This window comes from Megascapheus bottae, chromosome 1 (assembly GCF_031878675.1).
Source record: "Megascapheus bottae isolate mThoBot1 chromosome 1, mThoBot2.hap1, whole genome shotgun sequence".
NCBI lineage: Eukaryota > Metazoa > Chordata > Mammalia > Rodentia > Geomyidae > Megascapheus > Megascapheus bottae.
In genome coordinates, this window is record NC_143509.1 from 4674898 (window position 1) to 4697794 (window position 22897).

The 22897-nt window shown below is 41.8% G+C and overlaps 2 pseudogenes; both read left to right on the plus strand.

The window, feature by feature from the left end:
- The first annotated feature begins 12088 nt into the window (after positions 1-12088).
- LOC150068082 (olfactory receptor 7D4-like) lies at positions 12089-13017 on the plus strand (annotated as a pseudogene).
- A 6955-nt stretch (positions 13018-19972) lies between these two features.
- On the plus strand, positions 19973-20953 carry LOC150068083 (olfactory receptor 7D4-like; annotated as a pseudogene).
- The last annotated feature ends 1944 nt before the right edge of the window (positions 20954-22897 follow it).

Sequence of the window (22897 nt, forward strand, 5' to 3'; positions counted from 1 at the left end):
GTCTATTGAGACAATCATGTGATTTTTGTCTTTGCTCCTGTTGATGTGTTGAATAATATTAATTGATTTGCGTATGTTGAACCAGCTTTGCCTCCCCGTGATGAATCCAGTTTGATCATAGTGTATAATTGTTTTGATGAGTTGTTGTAGACGGTTGGCCATTATTTTGTTGAGAAGTTTTGCATCGATGTTCATCAAAGATATAGGTCTATAGTTCTCTTTCTTTGATGAATCTCTGTCTGGTTTGGGGATGAGGGTTATACTGGCTTCATAGAATGAGTTTGGTAAGGAACCTTCATTTTCAATTTTGTTGAAGAGCTTGAGGAGTATTGGTGTGAGCTCTGCTTTGAAGACCTTATAGAATTCAGCTGTGAATCCATCTGGCCCTGGGCTTTTCTTAGGTGGAAGTTCTCTAATTGCCATTTCTATTTCAGAGCTTGAAATAGGCCTGTTGAGTTGGCTTAGTTCTTCTTGGTTCAGTGTATGTATGTTAATATTGGCTAGGAATTCATCCATTTCATCTAGATTCTCAAATTTGTTGGCATAAATGTGTGAGAAGTATTCCCTCATGACATTCTGGATCTTGGTAATTTCTGTCGTGATATTACCATTTTCATCTGCGATTTTGTTTATTTCGATATGCTCTCTTCTTTTTTTTGGTAAGATTTGCTAAGGGCTTGTCAATTTTGTTAATTCTTTCAAAGAACCAACTCCTTGTTTTGTTGATTCTTTCTATAGTTTTTTTGGATTCCAAATCATTTAATTCTGCTTTGATTTTAATTATTTGTTTCCTTCTACTGGGAGTAGGGTTGCTTTGTTGCTCTTTTTCCAGGAGCTTAAGGTGAGACATTAACTTGTTGGTTTGCAATGTTTCCAACTTGTTGTTGTAGGCACTCAGCGCTATAAATTTTCCTCTGAGTACTGCCTATGCTGTGTCCCAACGGAGTTGGTATTTTGTGTGCTCCTTACCGTTAAATTTCATAAACTGTTGGATTTCTATTCTGATCTCTTCGATGACCCATTGGTGATTCAACAATGTGTTGTTCAGTCTCCATGAGTTACAGGGTTTTCGTTGGTGGAGATGTGTGTTCAGTTCCAGTTTGATGCCTTTGTGGTCTGAGAGTGTGCATGGAATAATTTCAGTGTTTCTGAATCTGTCCAGGTTTGTTTTATGGCCTAAGATGTGATCTATTTTGGAAAATGTTCCATGTGCTGCTGAGAAAAACTTATATTGTGTTGTTGCTGGGTGGAATATTCTGCAGATGTCTGTTAGATCTAGTTGGTCTATATAGTTTTTCAGTTCTAAGGTTTCTCTGTTCAGTTTTTGCCTTGTTGATCTGTCCATAGCTGAGAGTGGTGTGTTAAAGTCACCGACAATCACTGTATTTCGTTCTATGTATGGTTTCAGTGTAAGTAAAGTTTGCTTGATGAAGTTTGGAGCTCCAGGATTGGGTGTGTATATATTTAGGATGGTTATGTCTTCCTGGAGGAAAGATCCCTTTAGTAGGATGTAGTAACCTTCTTTGTCTTTTCTTACTAATTTTAGTTTGAAGTCTATTTTATCTGATATGAGGATGGCAACTCCAGTCTGTTAGCTTTAGAGAGTTTATTCCAACCTCTCACTTTCAAAAGATGATTGTTTTTTTGCGTAAGATGTGTCTCTTGAAGACAGCAGAATGATGGCTCTTGCTTTTTGATCCAACTAGACAGCCTATGCCATTTAATTGGAGAGTTAAGACCATTGATATTGAGAGTTAGGAATGAGAGATATTTATTAGGTCCTATCATTTTTAAAAGCTTGGATTTGGGCCTGTGTCTTGACAGTTCTTGTGGTCCTTAGATGGTATGCTGTTTAGGTGCCATTTCTTTCCCTATATTGCATTTATTTTGGTTTTCTATGTATAGAACATCTTTGAGAATTCTCTGTAGTGTTGGTTTCTTAGCAGAAAGAACAGCGCTGGAGGAATTTCAATTCCAAACTTTAGATTCTATTACAGAGCTATAATTATCAAAACAGCTTGGTACTGGCACAGGAACAGGCCTGAAGACCAATGGAATAGAACTGAAGATCCAGATATTAAACCACAGACCTATGGCCACCTAATTTTGACAAGGGAGCCAAAAAAAATAGAATGGAGGAAAGACAGCCTCTTCAACATGTTGTGCTGGCAGAACTGGTTAAGCACCTGCAGAAAACTAAAGCTGGATCCTTCTTTGTCACCTTACACTAGAATTAACTCCAAATGGATCAAAGACTTGGAGGTAAAAGCTGACACACTGAAAACTTTACAGGAAGGAATAGGAGACACACTAGGCCTCCTTGGCACAGGTTGAAACTTTCTTAATAAGGACCAAGAAACACAAGAAATCAGAGAAAGGCTGGATAAATGGGACTGCATTAAACTGCAGAGCTTTTGTATGGCAAAGGACATAGCTAGTAAACTGCTCAGGAAGCCTACAGAGTGGGAGAAGATCTTCACCAACCAAACAACGGGCAAAGGCTTCATATCTAAAATATATCAACAACTCAAAAAATTGAATCACTCCAAAACTAACCTCCAAAGTAACAACCACCCCATTAAAAAATTGGCCAAAGACTTAAAGAGAGTCTTCTCTGAAGAAGAAACAAAAATGGCCTATAGACACATGAAGAAATGCTCAACATCTCTGGTCATAAAAGAGTGCAAATCAAAACAACTCTAAGATTCCAACTCACTCCAGTTAGAATGGCCAGGATCAGGAAAACTAATAACAACAGATGCTGGAGAAGATGTGACCAGGAGGGATCACTATTACACTGTTTGTGGGAGTGCAAACTCTTTCAATCCCTATGGAAAACAGTATGGCAATGCCTCAATAGGCTAAACATAGAACTCCCCTATGACCCAGGAATTCCACTACTTGGCATTTACCCAACCGTCCAGAAACTAGGACATACTAAATCCACTACGACAACAATGTTCATTGCAGCATTAGATGTCCCTCAGTTGATGAGTGGATCAACAAGTTGTGCTATTTGTACACAGTGGCATTCTATGCTGCTGTCAGAAAAAACGACATCTCCCCATTTGTTAGGAAATGGAAAGTCTTAGAAAAAATCATATTAAGTGAAGTAAGCCAGACTCAAAGAACTTAGGCTCAATGGTTTCCCTCATTTATCATATTCAGTAGAAACTTTGGGCTCTACTAGCAGAGATCTGCAATAGAGCAAAACCTTGATACATACGGCCATATAGTATGAAGCTAATTGAAAAGACCTCCAGGATATTGAAACAAAAGCCATATAATGAATGATTGTTGTCTTTAATGTACTATGTTATCTCTTATCTCTTTTGTGTCCCTCATATTGTTACAGTATCTCACTTTGCTATCTGATATTTTGGATTGGTTTGTATTTGGTTATTTGAAATTGTATAGGGAAGGAGAGAAAACCAAGAGGGGAGGGAGGGTGGAGAGGTGGGTAATGGGGACTAAGACACGTGAAAGGGCATCAATATATGTGAATTAATGCACCTTCTATCTGGCAAATATCATGTTACCATTTTATTAATTACAATAAAAATATAAAAAAAAGATTGAGGGCAATTCTTTTTTTCTTTACTAATTTCTCTTTCCCACTCAGATATGCATGTGTTTCCATGAGAGTTATACCAAGTGACATCCTCAGATAACACTATGAGTCTGAGGATGCCTGTTTCTTCTCATACTCACCAGAATTGTTGTTGTAGATTTTCTTCACGATTGACATAATACAGAATCACAGTGTTTTATTGATTTGCATGTCCTGTGGATTTCTTTATGGCCATTCTTTTTTTCCCTCTTTTTTATTGTAATTAGTAAAAGGGTTACATGATATTTGCCAGATAGAAGGTGCATTAATTCACATACATTGATACCCTTTCACATGTCTTGGTACCCATTTCCCTCCCCCCCACACCCCCCACCCGTCTTGGTTTTCCCCCCTTCCCTATCAAATTTCAAATATCCAAATACAAATAAATTCACTATGTCAGAAAACCAAGTGAGATACCATACCAATATGAGATAACCAAGGGACAGCAAAGGAGATGAGAGACAACATAGTACATTAAGGACAACAATCATTCATTTTATGACTTTTGTTTCACTATCCTGGAGGTCCTTTCAATTAGCTTCACATTATATGGCCTTATGTATCAAGATTTTGCTCTATTGCAGATCTCTGCTAGTAGAGCCCAAGGTTTCTACTGATTACGGCGAATGAGGGAAACCATTGAGGCTAAGTTCCTTTGAGTCTGGCTTACTTCATTTAATATGATTTTTTTCTAAGTCTTTCCATTTCCTAACAAATGGGGCGATGTTCTGACAGCAGCATAGAATTCCATTGTGTATAAATACCACAACTTGTTGATCCACTCATCAACTGAGGGACATCTAGGTTGGTTCCATATCTTTGCTATGGTGAATAGTGCTGCAATGAACATTGTTGTGCTAGTGGATTTAGTATGTCCTTGTTTCTGGATGATTGGGTAAATGCCAAGTAGTGGAATTGCTGGGTCATAAGGGAGTTATATGTTTAGCCTTTTGAGGCACTGCCACACTGCTTTTTTATGGCCATTCTTACCTCTCTTAAAGATTGTCTTGGCTGGGACCAGTGGTTCACACCTATAATCCTAGCTACTCAGGAGCTTGAAATTTGAGAATCACAATGGAAAGCCAGCCAGAAATCCAGAAATCGTGCTGTGACACAATGGGTAGAGCAGTAGCCTTGAGCTGAACAGCTCAAGAACAGCAACCAGGCCCAGAGATCAAGCCCGATTACCAAACCAAAAAATACATGACTAAATAAATAAATCAACATTATTTTTTCCATCTTTTTCCTCATTGTGAAGTCAATTTACTTGTGGACACTTAGTATTAAGTGCTGAGTATCTGAGAGGCTTTCCTTCTATCTCCTGGGACTGTGGCTCTTTGTAAGTGAAGACCCCACACACTTCTCTCATTCTCATCAGCCTTTCCTGAGCTCTGAATAAAGATTTGATTTATGAAATCCCTTTTGTCATTTTTTCCTTCTATTTAATGAAATAGTACAGAACTTTCCAGAAAGTACTAGTCTTGGCTATATCTCCAGTTACATTCTATGTGGTTTCCTGTTGTAATTTCAGCTTCAGGTCTAACAGGCTGAGATGTGAGGATGGCGCCTCCAAGCCAGGTTGGGCAGGAAAGTCTGTGACACTCTTATCTCTACCCATAAAACTGCTGGAAGTAAACTGGGCAGCCTGTGCTCACACCTGAATCCTGGCTACTCGGGAGCCCGACATCTGAGGATCACAGATCAAACCCAGCCTGGACCTGAAAATCCATCAGAATCTTACCTCCAATTAACCACCAGAAAACTGAAAGTGTTGCTGTGGCTCAAACAGATAGCACCCAGGCCTAGAGTTCAATGCCCACAACAGAGAGAGAAAGAGAGAGAGAGAGAGAGAGACAGAAAGACAGAGAGACAGAGAGACAGAGAGACAGAGAGACAGAGAGACAGAGAGACAGAGACAGAGACAGACAGACAGAGACAGAGAGACAGAGACAGACAGAGACAGAGACAGAGACAGACAGTTGATCTCTCTCTAGTAAGGAAACAGCAAACAATGTACTGAATGGAGAAACCTGGACGGTTCTAAGATCTAGATTACACTGGAGCCTGCATTCGCCCTGTCACTCAGCACTGTGTCCCAGCAGAGCAATCCATCAAGAGAAAGAAAAAGGTGCATCCAAATTGATAAAAGAAATCCCATAATGTCACTATGCATACAAGATGTGACCGCTACTAAAGCAACTCCAAAAATCAATTTGGTGCCACTGGCTCAAACCTGAACCCCCAGATACTCCACAGGCTGAGATCTCAGGATGGAAGCTCTCAGTCGTCCTGAGAAGGAAGTCCTCCAGGACCTTATTTCCACTTAAAGAAGAATAAGACAGAAGTGGAGTTGTGGCACAAGTGATAGAGCACTAACCTTGAGCACAAAAGGTTAGGGAGAATCCTTCGATCCAGAACTCCAGGCCTAGAACCAACACACACACACACACACACACACACACACACACACACACACACACACACACACTATCCATTTTTCAATAGGATCAAGAGGTGATCATATATTCCTGCTTTTATTTAGGGGGTTTCATTTCTTTCCTGTGTGTGTGTGTGTGTGTGTGTGTGTGTGTGTGTGTGTGTGTGTGTGTGTGTGTCTGTGTGTCTGTGTGTCTGTGTGTGTCTGTGTCTGTGTGTCTTTGTCTGTGTCTGTGTTGCTCTTGGAGTTTGAACTCAGAACCTGGGCATTGTCCATGACTGTTTTTGCTCAAGGATTCTGCTCTTCTGCTTGAGCCACAGCTCCATTCTGCCTTTTTAGTGGTCATTGAAGAGAAGACTCTACCGACTTTTCTGCCCCACTGGCTTCTAACTCTAAATCCTCACATCTCAGCCTCCTAAGTATTTCAAATTACAGTCCTGAGCCAGCAGCACCTAGCTGAGATTGTTTGCTTTTTCCTTTTTCTCTTTCTTTAGTTTTTTTTGGTCCATTCTTGGACTTGAACTCTGAGCCTGGGTGCTGTTCCTGAGATCTTCAGCTCACCACTACCACCCTACTCCTTGATGCATAGACCCACATCTGGGTTTCTGGTGGTTATTTGGAGATAAGAGTCTCACAGACTTTAGTGCCTGGGCAGGTTTTGAACTAAAATCCTCAGATCTTATCCTCCTGAGTAGCTAGAATGACAGGAGTAAGCCACCATGCCCGGCGGTGTTTTCTAAGCTGACTTCATAGAAATCCAGCAATTGGGCCAAGGGGAGTAGTAACAGAAGGTAAGGAAGTTGGGGCTGATATGAGAGAAATGAAGATCAGAAAATACAAATATCCTGTTAACCAGGGAGGATACATTCATTAAATAATAATAATTAAATGATCATGCATTTATTTAATCCACTGAACAGGGCACTGAGCTATTCTCATAATATTCTGAGTGCATATTAAGGGTAACATATATGAGGTAACAAGTATAATTGTATAGGTTGCTGAGTGTCTCAGTGTGCTGCTGTCCAAATAAAACGTGGGATTTTTATCTATAGTTTCAAAGCATAAGAAACTTTAACGAAAAAAATTTAAAAATTTTTTCCTATAGAGATCAAGTGATCTATTACATGTCCAAAGATTCTTCAAGGCAGAAGCCAAATAGATATTGCTCCAGAGATTTAGCCCCTGTTGAAATAAATAGATCCTTTAAGGATTCCTTTATTTAATCAAAACAAAAGAAAAAAACAAAAATAATATGTTCCCCAGGAATAAATTAATTCCTCTCACCCTGTAACAGCCCACAATAATGCAAGAAATTAACCTAAAAATTTATCCATGATGTCATCTTCACTTTAGCTCATGGGAACAAAATGGTTTGGAGACTGGAAAGACATTTCATTTCATAAAGACAATTATTTCATGAAAGGCAATTCATTTCATGAGGACATCTTAGTACATTCATCGATTGAGTTGCAAGAAACTGCGCAAGCTTCTGACTCCCTTCTCTGAATCCAGTCTCCATGAAAACCCCAGTCGACAAACTTCTAAGGAGGAGTTGGGGAGATAAGAAATTTTCAGTGATAACCAAAATACAGAACCATGGTAGCCTGGTGAAGACAGGGGAAATGTAAATTTATGACCAGCGAGGGAAAACAAGATAAAAAGAAAATGGGGTGAGTAGCAGGCAATCCTCTGGAATAGTGAGGATGGGAAGGGCCAGAAGGGAGCTCACATGTTCAGGTGAGGTCCCAGAACTCTAAGGCACTTGGAGTTCAGGCTTTGTGAACTCTGATTTCCTTCCTTTCTGTCACTTGCTGCAACCTAGAGCGCCTTTCTCATGAAGTTCCTTTCTGGAAGGTCTCTTGCTTTTCTTCACTCTTTCCCAATAATCAGCGTTATCTGTCAGCTTTGCTACATCGATTATGTATTTATTAATCCCCCGCTAAAGCTCCATTGTGCACCAGGCATTGTCTTTTGGGTTCCAGGCCAGGGACTTGTGTGTCTGTGTGTCTGTGCATCTCTGTGTCTATGTGTGTCTATGTCTGGGTGTGTGTCTGTGTCTGTCTGTCTGTGTGTATATGTGTGTCTCTAGGCCTGCCCTTCAACTCTAACACTGGCACTCTTCCTCAGCTCCTTTTGCTCAAGGCTATCACTCTACTATTTGAGCTGCATCTCCACGTCCAGCTTCTTCTGTCAGTTTTTGGAAATAAGGCTCTCAGGGCTTTCCTGGCCAGGCTGGCTTTGAACTTCCATTGTCAGACCTCAGACTCCTGAGCAATGATGGTTACATGGATGAACCACCAGTGCTGGCATATTTGACCAAAAATGTATGGTATGTTTCCCAGTAGTGTCCATAACAAAATTTAGCCAACAACAAATTATTAGTAAGGAAGAATTCCCCTTGGTGGGTGTGTGTGTCTGTGTCTGTGTCTGTGTATGTCTGTATGTACCTGCGCCAGTCATAGTACTTGAAATGTGCACCTGGGCACTGTCCCTGAGCTTCTGAGCCATAACAAGTGAACTGCAGCCCACATGTGGCTTTTTGGTGATTTATTAGGAATGAGAATCGCATGGACTTCCCTGCCTGATCCTTCAATCGCAGCCTCGTAGTAGCTAGAATGCAAGCTGTGAGCCACTGGCACCCAACATTCCTCACTTAGTTTTGCATATGCACACTGGCTTCAGTGTGCACAGAATGGTTTTCTATGTATTCCAACTGGAAAAGGGGGGGTTGCTGTGTTATTTCTACACAGGCATATATTGTGTTTTGATCACAATAAATCCCTCTGTAGCTCTTTCTTTGGCCCATAATTCCTGCTCCTGATTTCAACAGGGTTTAGTGGATTTTATCTTCATCTTCACACATATTCTGTATTTCTCAATCCCACCATTCCCTCATCTCCCTCAGGCTTCTCCCCATAAACATTTACATTCATGTTAGATAAATAATAGGTATATAGATAATAAATAATACAAAAGGAGATGCTAACAAAGATGCAGTTACCTAGGTAGATAATGAATCAACAGACAGACAGATAGACACACAGTTAATAGATGGTCTTTTACATACATACATACATACATACATACATACATACATACATCAGGAGGTAATAGAAAAAGGTAGATAGATATATAACTAATTGAGACACAGGCAGGTATGCACAAAGGTAGATAGATAATAGATACACACAGGCATACATACATAGACAACAGTAGACACTTATATTGTACTGAGATCGCAGACAGTAGCCTGGTATGTATATGATATGTAGACACATATATACATAAATAATAAACATGCGGAAGGTTGGAAGGTAGGTAAGAAGATTCTTAGCTGAGTAGTCGACCCATAGATATATGGATATTTAACTGTGAAGATGAGAACGCACGTACCATTTGTCTTTGTGAACCTGGGTTATTTTGCTTCAGATGACATGATCTACACTTCCAGTCATTTTCCTCCACAGGATGGAATCATTCTTCCTAAAGACTGAAGAATATTCCATTATGTGTCCATCTCTGTTCTCCATTCATCCACGGAAGGACAGCAGGGCTGATTTCATTGCTTGCCTGAACCTAGAAGGCCTGCGCCTTCCTTTTCTACTCCTACTGATAAGAATCCATCTTCCCTCCCCCAGCACAAATGATTTCCATTTCCAGGAAGCTTTTCCGCCCAAAAGCTGTCATTCTGATGTACACAGTGGCCATTTCATGGGCATAAAGGATGCTGTCACTGGTAATTGTTATGGAGATGACAAACACTTGTGTTCAGACCATAAAATTTCTTTGTAAATATTTCTAGACAACTTGTTCTCTCAGAGCCTTGAGCATATGAATCAATTTCATCCAATGTACTATTGCATGATCCATTAATTCTGCTGATTTCAGCATAATATGTTCCTGCTCTAGAGCAGAAAATCTCACACATGTGCTGATGGTGTGTGTGTGTGTGTGTGTGTGTGTGTGTGTGTGTGTGTGTGTGTTCCAGTTCTGGGGTTTAGAGTCAATGTTTCTGAGACTTCTTACTCAAGGCTGATACTAGATCCACTGTCATCATTTTACTGCTGAAAAGTTAGAAAGGAATCTGACAGACTTTTCTTGCCCAGACTGGCATAGAATCCCAAGCCTTAGTTCTCCACTTCCTGAGTAGCTAGGATTACAGGCATGAGATAAATGTACTAAGCCCAGCTGTCAGAAAAAATGATATCGCCCCATTTGTAAGGAAATGGAAAGACTTAGAAAAAAATCATATTAAGTGAATTAAGGAAGACACAAAGGAACATAGGCTCAATTGTTTCCCTCATTTGTTATACTCAGTAGAAACCTTGGGCTCTCTAGCAGAGATTTGCAATAGAGCAAAACCTAGATACATAAGGCAATACACTATGATGCTAAATGAAAGGACCTCCAGGATATATGAACAAAAGCCATATAACGAGTAATTGTTGTCCTTAATGTACTATGTTATCTCTCATCTCTTTTGCTGTCCCTTAGTTATCTCATATTGTTACAGTATTTCACTTTGTTATCTGATATATTGGATAAATGCGAATTTAGTTATTTGAAATTGGATAGGGAAGGGGGAAACAAGATAGGGGTGGGAGTGGGGGGAAGGGAAATGGGGACCAAGACATGAAAAAGGGTATCAATGTATGTGAAATAATGCACCTTCTATCTGGTGAATATAATGTAATCCTTCTATTAATTACAATAAAAAATATGAAAAATGTGCTAAGCTCATTACATGTTATTTAATGATGCTGTGTTCCTTTCTCCTCATTTCTGTGCAGCTGGTAGTCTCTTTTTTACCCTCTCTCACATTTTGGAAGAAATCACCTAGAAGGAATTCTCTGTCGGGAGGCATCCACAGCCATGTTGACCAGCCATGCTGTATTCCATCCACACAGGTAACAGATGTGTCGTGTTGAGAACAGCTCAGCCCACGAATGCTGCCTGGGCTCAAGAAAATGTTGCTGAATGACATCCGGGAAATCCACAACTGAGATCTTTCCCACAAATCCTCCCATTCCTGAGATAGATGCTTGCTCCATGGACTGCACACAATGGGAGAACAACTCGATCCTATTACAGAGTGAACATTCCCTCCACCAGGAAAATAGGTAAAAGAATTAATTGTGCCTGAGAGTTGAAAGCGCTTCCTGAAAGGTGAAGGCAGTGGAAAAGGTGGACAGAGAAATGGAGAGAGGAAAGGTGGGCAAAATCATTCGTAATATTCAGTGTACAAATGTGAAGCTGGAACTGGGTGAACTGAGGGAGGGGTTGGACTGGGAGGAGTTGTGGAGACCATGGAAGGAGTGACATTGATGAAATGGTCTTGTACTCACAAACTGATCATTGGATTATAGCCCCGTGGTACAACTACATAAGAATAAGGTTTAGAAAAATACATTTCATACGGACTGCAGCACGGCCAAGTGGTAGAGTGCTTGCCTGGCATGCACAAAGATCCGAGTTTGATTCCTCAGTACCACATACATAGAAAAGGCCAGAAGTGATTCTGTGAATCACTTAATAGTGCTCTGACTTTGACAATGCCCAAATGCAGTGCCCAGGCCTTGAGTTCAAGCCTCAGGACTAGCAAAACACAAAAACTCACAGTCAGGGTCCGGGAGTTTGGCCTAGTGGCAGAGTGCTTGCCTAGCATGCACAAATATCCAGGTTCGATTCCTCGGTACCACATACATAGAAAAAAACTGGAAGTGGTGCTGAGGCTCAAGTGGAAGACCTCTAGCCTTGAGAAAGTCCAAGGACAATGCTTAGGCCCAAGCCTAAGCCCACTGGCAAAAAACAAAAAAATAAAACTCACAGTCAGTGAACAGAAAACACAGGGGATATTTACCCACATATTACAATATGAAAGTGAGTGGAGCCAATCTTGGCTGTGCAGGTCAACCCCGGGGGAGCCATTAGGAAACAAAAAAAGAATCTGGCAGTGGAAGGGCATGACCACCTGAGCTGGTAGCGGGCATTGATTGAACTTTTCCTTACTTGCCCCAAGGAAAACAACCAGGGCTATGACAGCACAAAACCACACAGGGGAAACACCATTCCTCCTCCTGGGCCACTCAGACGACCCTCAACTCCAGCCCCTGCTCTTTGGGATCTTCCTGTCCATGTACCTGATCACCGTGCTCGGAAATCTGCTCATCATCCTGGCAGTCACCTCTGACCCCCACCTCCACACCCCCATGTACTTCTTCCTCTCCAACCTGTCTTGTGTGGACATCTGCATCACACCCACAACCATTCCCAGACCCAGAGGAAAGACATCTCCTACCCAGAGTGCCTCACTCAGGTGTATTTTTTCATGATTTTTGGTGGAATGGATAATTTCCTATTCACTGTGATGGCTTATGACTGCTTTGTTGCCATCTGTCACCCACTGAACTACCCACTTATCATGAACCCTCACTTTTGTGGCCTCCTGGTCCTCGTGTCTTGGCTTCTCATTTTCTGCATCTCACTAAGCCATGTTGTACTGATGAGGAAATTAACCTTCTCCCCGGGAACCACCATCCCCCATTTCTTCTGTGAACTAGCTCAGGTTCTCCAGGTGGCCAGCTCTGACACCTTCCTCAGTGACATCTGGATGTACCTGGCTTTTGTGCTGTTCTGTGTGTTTCCTGCCTTAGGAATCTTCTTCTCTAACCATCAGATCATCTCCTCTTTAATGAAGCTGCCCAACACGGCTAGCAAGCACAAAGCCTTCTCCACCTGTGGCTCTTACCTCTATGTGGTCTCCTTGTTCTACGGGACAGGACTTGGGGTGTACCTCAGCTCTGCAGTGTCCTCCTCTGCCCACAGAAGCAAGGTGGCCTCGGTGATGTACACAGTGGTCACTCCCATGCTAAACCCCTTCATCTACAGCCTGAGGAACCAGGACGTGATGGGGGCTCTGGGGAGATTGCCAGGCAGAGTGGTCTCCTGTTTTGATGGATTGTGAAGTACATGACAATGTAGTCCATTGGAAGTAAGAAAACAAATTGGCTGATTATCACCATCAATGACACTTTTCCTTTATTATAGGACTGAGGATAGATAGATAGATAGATAGATAGATAGATAGATAGATAGATAGATAGATTTTTTATTTAGAAAAGACATACTAGGGGCCAGGAGATTGGCCTAGTGGTAGAGTGCTTGCCTAGAATGCACGAAGACCCGGGTTCGATTCCTTGGTACCACATGCATACAAAAAAGCCAGAAATGGTGCTAAGGCTCAAGTGGTAGAGCTCTAACCTTGAGAAAGTCCAAGGACAGTGCTCAGGCCCTGAGGTCAAGCCCATGACTGGCAAAAAAAGGAAAACACATACTAATTCATGTGTTCCCTGCAAAGCCCCTTTGGCTTTCCCTGTAGGTGTATGTACATCTATATTTCAAAGAAATTTACTCACTAACCTGAAAAGAACAACTATTCTTTTCAGTCTGAATTTTCTTAATATTCCCATTTGGATTGGTGTTGTACAAATTTCCCTGGGCGTTTCTAATTGTACATAGAAAGCACTGATCACAATCCAAACTTACACAGTGTCCCCTTAAGTTATCCTCTTCTAATTCTTCTCCTAAAACACAAAATGAGTTCTTCTTCTTCCTCCAACTCCTCCTCCTCCTCCTCATGTTCTGCTTCTGTTCGTGCTTGTGCTTCTACTTCTGCTTCTCCTTCTTATTCTGCTTCTACTTCTGCTTCTTCCACTTCCTCTTCATCTTCTCCTACAGCCCTGGGACTTGAATTCATTGCCTGGTGCTGTCCTTGCACATTTTTGGTCAGTTATTTCTCTGTTATTTGAGACACATCTACACAATCCCCAGAAGAGGGAGCTAATCAGAGATGAGACTCTCAGACTATAGCCTGTGCTGGCTTTAAACCCCAGTCCTCAGATCTCAGCCTGGGTTGAGAGATGTCAGTCTCCACCACTTAGCAAGACAAATAACTTCATTTTTTACTTAGCAGAAACAGAATAAACACATACAAGAATCCAAATAAAATCCCAACACTTTCAGAAGAGCAGTTATAGCCTTACATGTGAGATTTTGTTTAAGTTTGAGGGCATTTCTTTTTTCTTTTTCTTTTTCTTTTTTTATTTTACTAATTTCTCTTTCCACTCAAGTATGAACTTGTTTCCATGATAGCTATACTAAGTGACATCCTCAGACAACAGTGTCTGAACATGCCTGTTTCTTCTCAGCTTCACCAGAATTGGTGTTACAGATTTCCTTCAGCATTGACATAATACAGGATCACAGTGTTTTATTTTTATTGATTTGTGTATTCTATGTAGTTAAGAGGTTGACTATTTCTTCATGGATTTCTTTATGGCCATTTTTACCTCTCTTAAAGATTGCTTGGCAGGGAGCAGTGGCTTACACCTGTAATCGTAGCTATTCAGAAGGCTGAGATTTGAAGATCACAGTTCAAACCCAGCCCAGACAATAAAGTCTATGACAGTCTTATCTCCAGTTAACCCCAACAAAACCAGAAGTGGTGCTGTGACTCAAGAGGTGGGGCAGTAGGCTTGAGCTGAAGAGCTCAAGAATAGCAACTGGGCCCAGAGATCAAGCCCCATGACCAAACAAAAAATAAATGAGTAAATAAATAAATAAACATTATCTCATCAATCTTTTTCGTCATTGTAAAGTCAACTTAATTATGGACCTTTAATATTTGGTGTTGAGAGGTCTTTCTTCATCTTCTGTGCCTGGGTGGTTTTGTAAGTCAACATCCCACACAATTCTTTCATTCTAATAAGCAGTTCCAGTGTTCTGAATAAAGTTTTGATTTGCTGCAATCTCTTTTCTCAATTTATCATCCTATTTAATAAAATATTACAGAACTTTCCAGAAAGGACTAGTCTATGCTACTTCTTCAATTATGTCCTCTAGGATTTCCTCTCTCATTTGAGCTTCAGGTGTTCCAGGCTGAGATGTGAGGATGGCTATTCAGAACCAGGTTGGGCAGGAAAGTCTGTGACACTCTAATCTCTACCCATAAAACTGTGGAAGTAAGCTGGGCCTGCATTCACTCTGCCACTCACCACTGTGTCCCAGCCAGAGCAATCCATCAAGAAAGAGAAAAAGGTGCAAACAAATTGGAAAATCAAATCCCAGAATGTGGCTGTGTATACAGGATGTGACCTCCACTAAAGTAACTCCAAAAATCAGTTTTAGTGCCAGTGGCTCAAGCCTGAACCCACAGCTACTCCACAGGCTGAGATCCGAGAGTGGACGCTCACTGTCATCCTGGGCAGGAAAACCTCCAGGACCTTATTTCCACTTAAATAAGAATAAGACAGAAGTAGAGTGGTGGCACAAGTGGTAGAGCACCAGCCTTCAGTACAAAAGGTTAGGGAGAATGCCCAGGCCCTGAAATACTGGTCCAGAACCAACACACACACACACACACACACACACACACACGCACACACTCCATCTTTCAATAGGATCTGGAGGAGATCATATGTTCCTGTGTTTATTTAGGGGATTTCATTTCTTTTCATGTGTGTGTGTGTGTGTGTGTGTGTTGCTCTTGCAGCTTGAACTCAGAGCCTGGGCATTATTCAAGACTGGTTGTTTTTTTATTTATTTTTATTGTAATTAATAATAGGGTTACATGATATTTGCCAGATAGAAGGTGCATTAATTCACATATATTGATACCCTTTCACATGTCTTGGTCCCCATTACCCTCCCCTCCACCCTCCCCCGTCTTGGATTTCCCCCCTTCCCTAACCAATTTCAAATAACCAAACACAAATTAATCCAATATATCAGATAACAAAGTGAGATACTGTAACAATATGAGATACCCAAGGGACAGCAAAAGAGATGAGAGATAACATAGTACATTGAGGACAACAAACGACATCGCCCCATTTGTTAGGAAATGGAAAGTCTTAGAAAAAAATCATATTAAGTGAAGTAAGCCAGACTCAAAGGAAATTAGGCTCAATGGTTCCCCTCATTTGTCATAATCAGTAGAAATCTTGGGCTCTACTAGCAGAGATCTGCAATAGAGCAAAACCTTGATACACAAGGCCATATAATATGAAGCTAATTGAAAAGACCTCCAGGATATTGAAACAAAAGCCAAGACTGGTTTTGCTCAAGGATTCTGCTCTTCTGCTTGAGCCACAGCTCCATTCTGCCTTTTTAGCGGTTCATTGAAGAGAAGACTCTACAGATTTTTCTGCCCTACTGGCTTCTAAGTCTAAATCCTCACATCTCAGCCTCCTAAGTAATTAGGATTACAGGCCTGAGCCAGCAGCATCTAATTGAGACTGTTTTCTTTTTCCTTTTTCTCTTTATTTTTTTGTGGGTCTTTGCATTTGAACTCTGAGCCTGGGTGCTGTCCCTGAGCTCTTGAGCTCAAAACTACTGCCCTACTCCTTGAGCCACAGACCCACTTCTGGGTTTCTGGTGGTTAATTGGAGTCACACGGTGTTTAGTGCCTGAGCTGGTTTTGAACCGAGATCCTCAGATCTCAGCTTCCTGAGTAGCTCGGATGACAGGAGTGAGACATCATATCTGGCAGTGTTTTCTAAGCTTGACTTCATAGAAATCCAGCAATTGGGCCGAGGGGAGCAGTAACAGAAGGTAAGGAAGTTGGGGCTGATATGAGAGAAATGAAGATCAGAAAATACAAACGTCCAGTTAACCAGGGAGGATACATTCATTAAATAATAATTAAATAATCATACATTGATTAAATCCACTGAACAGGGCACTGAGCTATTCTTGTGATATTCTGAGTGGATACTAAGAGCAACATATATGAGATAATAAATATAATTTTATAGGGTGCTGGGTGTCTCAGTGTGCTGCTGACCAAACAAAACATGGGATTTTTATCTATAACTTCAAAGTATAAGACACTATTAAATAATGAATGAAAATCAAGAAATTGTTTTCCCTGAAAGAACAAGTCATTTATATTACATGACCAAAGATTCTTCAAGACAGATGCCAAATTGACATGATTTTAGTTCCTATAGACATTAATAGTTCCTTTGAGAATTCATTGTTATCTTTTTACCAAAACAAAAGGAAAAAAACAAAAGAAACTGTGTTCCCCTTGGAATAAATTAATTCCTCTCACCCTGTAACTGCTTACAATAATGCAAGAAATTAACCTAAATCTGTTTATCCATGAAGTCATCTTCACTTAAACTCATGGGAACAAGATGGTTTGGAGACAGGAAAGACATTTCATTTCATAAAGACAATTATTTCATGAAAGGCAATTCATTTCATGAGGACATCTTAGTACATTCATCGATTGATTTGCAAGGAACTGCACAAGCTTCTGACTCCCTTCTCTGAATCCAATCTCGGTCAAAATCCCAGCCAACAAACTTCTAAGGAGGAGTTGGGGAGATAGGAAATCTTCAGTGATAACCAAAACAGAGAGCCATGTAAAGACAGGGGAAATGTAAATTTATGAACAACAAGACAAAAAGAAGATGGGGTGAGTAGCAGGCAATCCTCTGGAATAGTGAGGATGGGAAGGGCCAGAAGGGAGTTCACATCTGCAGGTGAGGTCCCAGAACTATAAGGCACTTGGAGTTCAGGCTTTGTGAACTCTGATTTCCTTTCTTTCTCTCATTTTCTGCAACCTAGAGCTCCTTCTTCAAGAAATTCCTTTCTGGAAGGTTTTTCGCTTTTCTTCACTCTTTCCCAATAATCAGCGTTATCTGTCAGCTTTGCTACATCTCATTATATATTTATTAATCACCTGCTAAAGCTCCATTGTGCACCAGGTATTGTCTTTTGGGTTCCAGGCCAGGGACGTGTGTGTGTGTGTGTGTGTGTGTGTGTGTGTGTGTGTGTGCGTGTGTGTGTGCGTGTCCATGTGTGTGTGTGTGTGTGTGTGTGTGTGTGTGTGTGTTTGTCTAGGCCTGGGCTGAATTCTATCCCTGGCACTGTTCTTCAGCTCCTTTTACTCATGGCCAACACTCTACTACTTGAACAGCAGCTCCACTTCCAGCTTTTTCTGTCATTATTTGGAAATAAGGGTCTGAAGGACTTTCCTGCCCAGACTGGCTTTGAACAGCAATTGTCAGATCTCAGACTCCTGAGACAATGATTACAGAGATGAAGCACCAATGCCAACTTTGGACTTTTTTTTCTTATCCTCTCCAATATTTTCCTGGCATATTTGACTGAAAATGAATGGTTGGTTTCGCATTTGTGTCCCTAACAAAATCTAGACAACAACGGAATTATGAATTAGGAAGTATTCTCCTTCGTGGGGGGCTATGAGTGTGTGTGTATGTGTCTGTCTGTGTGTCTGTCTGTCTGTGTGCCTGCATGTACATGTGGCAGTCGTGGGGCTTGAACTGTGGGTCTGGGTACTGTCCCTGAGCTTCTGAGCCATACCAAGTGAACTATAGCTCATGTGTGGCTTTTGGTGATTAATCAAGAATGAGAATCTCATGGATTTCCCTGCCTGAGCTGGCTTCACCCCCTGATACTTCAATTGCAGCCTCCTAGTAGCTAGAATGCTGGCTGTGAGCCACTGGCACCCAACTTCCCTCACTTAGTTTTGCACATGCACACTGGCTTCAGTGTGCACAGAATGGATTTCTACGTATAGCAACTGGGAAAATGGGTTTTGCTGTGCTATTTCCATACAGGTATATATTGTATTTTGATCACAATAAACCCCTCTGTAGGTCTTTCTCTGGTCCATAGTCCCAGCCCCTGATTTCAACAGGGTTTGGTGGATTTTATCTTCATCTTCACATATTCTTTATTATTCAATACCACCATTCCTTCCCTGTCCATCAGGCTTGTCCCCATAAAAATTTACATTCAAGATAGATAGATACATAGATACATAGATACATAGATAGATACATGGATAGAGCATTGAGCATATGAACCAAATTCATCCAGTTTATTATTGTATGATCCATTAATTTTGCTGATTTCCACATAATTTGTTCCTGCTCCAGGGCATGAAGATATGTGTTGTATATTGTATATCTGTGTGTGTGTTTGTGTGTGTGTGCCAGTCCTGAGATTAAACTCAGTATCCCTCAGACATTTTAGTCAAGGCTACCACTAAAGCCACAGCTCCAACACTTCCATTTTTTGGTGCTTCAAATTGGAGTTGAGAGTCTCACAGACTTTCATGCCTAGGCTGGCACTGAACCATGAACCTCAGATCTCAGCCTCCTGAGCAGCTAGCATGACAGGCATAAGCCAAAGGTGGTTTCCTCAATGTATTGTGTGTTTGCGATATGATGTTTCTTTCTCCTCTAGCACTCTCTTCTTTACTTGCGCATATTTTAGAAGGAATTCTCTGTCAGGAGGCATGCACAGCCATGTTGATCAGCCATGCTGTATTCCATCCACACAGGTAACAAATGTGTCGTGTTGAAAACAGTTCAGTCCAGGACTGCTCCCTAGACTCCAGGCGATGTTGCTGAATGGCATCCAGGAACTCCATGTACTGAGGTCTTCCCCACAAATGCTCCCATTCCAGAGATAAATGCTAGCTCCATGGCCTGCAGACAACGGTAGGACGACTCCACGGTGATGGCCTCTCATGTCTCTTCTCACGTGGTCCACATTCACAAGAAGTAACACAATTATACCTGGGAGTTGAAAGCATTTTCTGACTGGGGAGGTGAGGGGAAGACATGGGCAGATGAATGGACAGAGGAAGGGTGGGCAAATGCAATCCTAAAACTCAATGTACAAACGTGAAGCTAGAAATGGGTAAACTGAGGGATAGAAGGGGCTGGGAGTCACAGACCATGATGGGATGACAATATACTCACAAGTCCTATGTTGAATTGAAAGCCCTGACTACAACTACTTACAAATAACTTCAAATACAACCACGTGAGCGTTCACTGAATTTTTGTTTACTTGTCCCAAGGAGAACAGCCAGGACTATGACAGCAAAAAACCTCACAGGGGAATCACCATTCCACCTCCTGGGCCTCTCAGATGACCCTCAACTCCAGCCCATCCTCTTTGGGCTCTTCCTGTCCATGTACCTGAGCACTGTGCTCGGAAATCTGCTCATCATCCTGGTCGTCACCTTTGACCCCCACCTCCACACCCCCATGTACTTCTTCCTCTCCATCCTCTCCTTTGTAGACATCTGCTTCACCTCCACCACTATCCCCAAGATGCTGGTGAACATCCAGACCCAGAGGAAAGACATCTCCTACCCAGAGTGCCTCACTCAGATGTATTTCTTCATGATGTTTGGTGGAATGGACAATTTCCTATTGACTGTGATGGCTTATGATCGTTTTGTGGCCATCTGCCACCCACTGAACTACCCAGTGATCATGAACCCTCACCTCTGTGGCCTGCTGGTGCTGGTGCCTTGGCTGGTCATGTTCTGTGTCGCCATGCTCCATATCCTGCTCCTGGTTCGCCTGACCTTCCCCGTGGGTACCGAGATCCCCCATGTCTTCTGTGAACTGGTTCAGCTTCTCGAGGTGGCCAGCTCCGATGCCCTGGTGAACACCATCTGTCTCTATGTAGTAACTGCCCTGGTTTGTGCATTTTCTGCCTCTGGGATCCTGTTCTCTTACCATCAGATTCTCTCCTCTTTAATGTAGCTGTCCAACACTGCTAGCAAGCACAAAGCCTTCTCCACCTGTGGCTCTCACCTCTGCGTGGTTGCCTTGGTCTATGGCACAGGCTTTGGGGTGTACCTCAGTTCGGCTGTATCTCTTTCTCCCAGATACCGGGCAGTGGCCTCGGTGATGTATTCAGTGGTCACCCCTATGCTGAACCCCTTCATCCTCAGCCTGAGGAACCAGGATGTGATGGAGGCCCTGGGGAGACTCCTACGCAGAGCTGTGCCTTGTCCCAAATGGATTCCTGACCCCAAATTAAGTGGGCACTACAAACCATAAGGAACATGCAGTGAGTTCTCCTATCCTGGCCCTGAATATGTTTGCCTGTCTGTGTCTGTGTCTGTCTGTGTGTGTGTCTGTGTGGAAACTGAAGCTTGAACTCAGGGCACTTTTCTCTCTCATATAGCTATTTCACTGAAGGCTGGCACTCTGCCACTTGAGAAATATCTGCACTTGTGGATCTTGCTGGACAGCTGGACATAAGAAGCCCTCAGAATTGTTCCGCCATGATAACTTTGAACTGAGATCCTCACATCTCAGCTTCTTGGGAAGCTAGGACTGCAGATGTGAGCCACTGGCGTCTGACTGTCTAGGCTCTTTCACCGCTGTAAATGTCTTCTTTCATTGATTGTTTTAGTTCCCAAAGTACGTCTGACTCCACTTGGATATGTGTGTGTTTGTTACTCTCAGTTACTTCCTCCATCATTCCTTTGAAACTTTTCTTCCCTGTAGACTGATTTAAGGGTCAGCTTTGTTCAGATTTTCCTGAGACTTCTAATTTGACATCCAGAATATTTTTTTTACCAACAATACTGAGATGGTTTCCGAGAAAATCATCTTGTTGAATAATACAGTCCCCTCACTTAAAACATTTAATATCTTGGATCTACACAAGTGTCAAAAGGAAAATCCTAACCAATCAAGACGGGTGCTTGTTTTACATCTGTAACATTTTTTCATCTGGAAATCTTTCCTTGAACTAATTATTCCTGGGGCTGGACCTCAGGGCTTGGGCACTGTCCTTGGGCTTTTTCCTCAAGGTTAGTGCTCTACTACTTGAGCCACAGTAAGACTCTTGGCCTTTCTATATATGTGGTACTGAGGAATCGAATCTGGGTCTTCATGCATGCTAGGCAAGCACTCTAACACTAGGCAAAACTCCTGACCCCTGAAGTAGTTATTCTTATTAAGCCAATTTCTCAATGGAGGAGACAATTTAGAATGCACAATAACCAGACACCTAACACTGCACCCAGAGGGCAAACCCTGGCTCTCCTGCCTTTTCTTTTCTTTTTCTTTCCTTTTTCCCCCCAGTCTTGGGCTTGAACTCAGGGCCTGAGCACTCTCCCTGAGCTTCTTTTGTTCAAGGATAGCAAGGTACCACTTTCAACTTATTCTGTTTATATGGTAGTGAGGAATCAAACTCAGGGCTTCATGCATGCTAGGCAAGCATTCTACCATGAAGCCACCTTCCCAGTCTACCTTTTGCACGAGCACATGGTTGGATTTCCAAGAATATAATAACAGTCTAGTTTGGAATTTCTTTTCACTTGTATATGAACATCTAGAGACACAATAGCATGGTGCTTCCTTTCTGATGGAATTCTATTTATTTATGTAATATAGTAATTTACATATAAACATGAATTTACATATATAATTTCATACATAAATATACTATATTTTCTTTTCATTTTTGTTTTTTGCCAGTTCTGGAGCTGGAACTCAGGCCCTAAGCACTGTTCCTGGGCTTTCACCAAAATATAGTGTTCTAGAACTTCCATCTTTTTCTGGTTGATTAGAGATAAGAAATAAATTATATATATGTATATATATACATATACATAGGATTACAGGCATGAGTCACCAAACCCAGCTTAAGAAATCCACTTTTGCTTCCATGGCTTTAATAGAAGTCAGGCATCAGTGGCTTACCCCTGTCATTGTAGCTACTCAGGAGGCTGAAATCTGAGGATCAAGGTTCAAAGCCAGTCCAAGCACAAAATTTAGTGAGACTCTTCTCTCCATGAACCACTAGAAAACTGGAAGTGGTGCTGTGGTTCAAGTGGTAGAGTGCTAGCCTTGAGAAAGCCCAAGGACATTGCCCAGGCCCTGAGTTCAAGCCCCAGGACTGGCAAAAAAATGAATGACAGGATGTACAAGTCCTGTGGGAGAAGGCACAGTGGGAGCAGAGGGAAGATGGACAGGGAGGGAGAAAGGGAT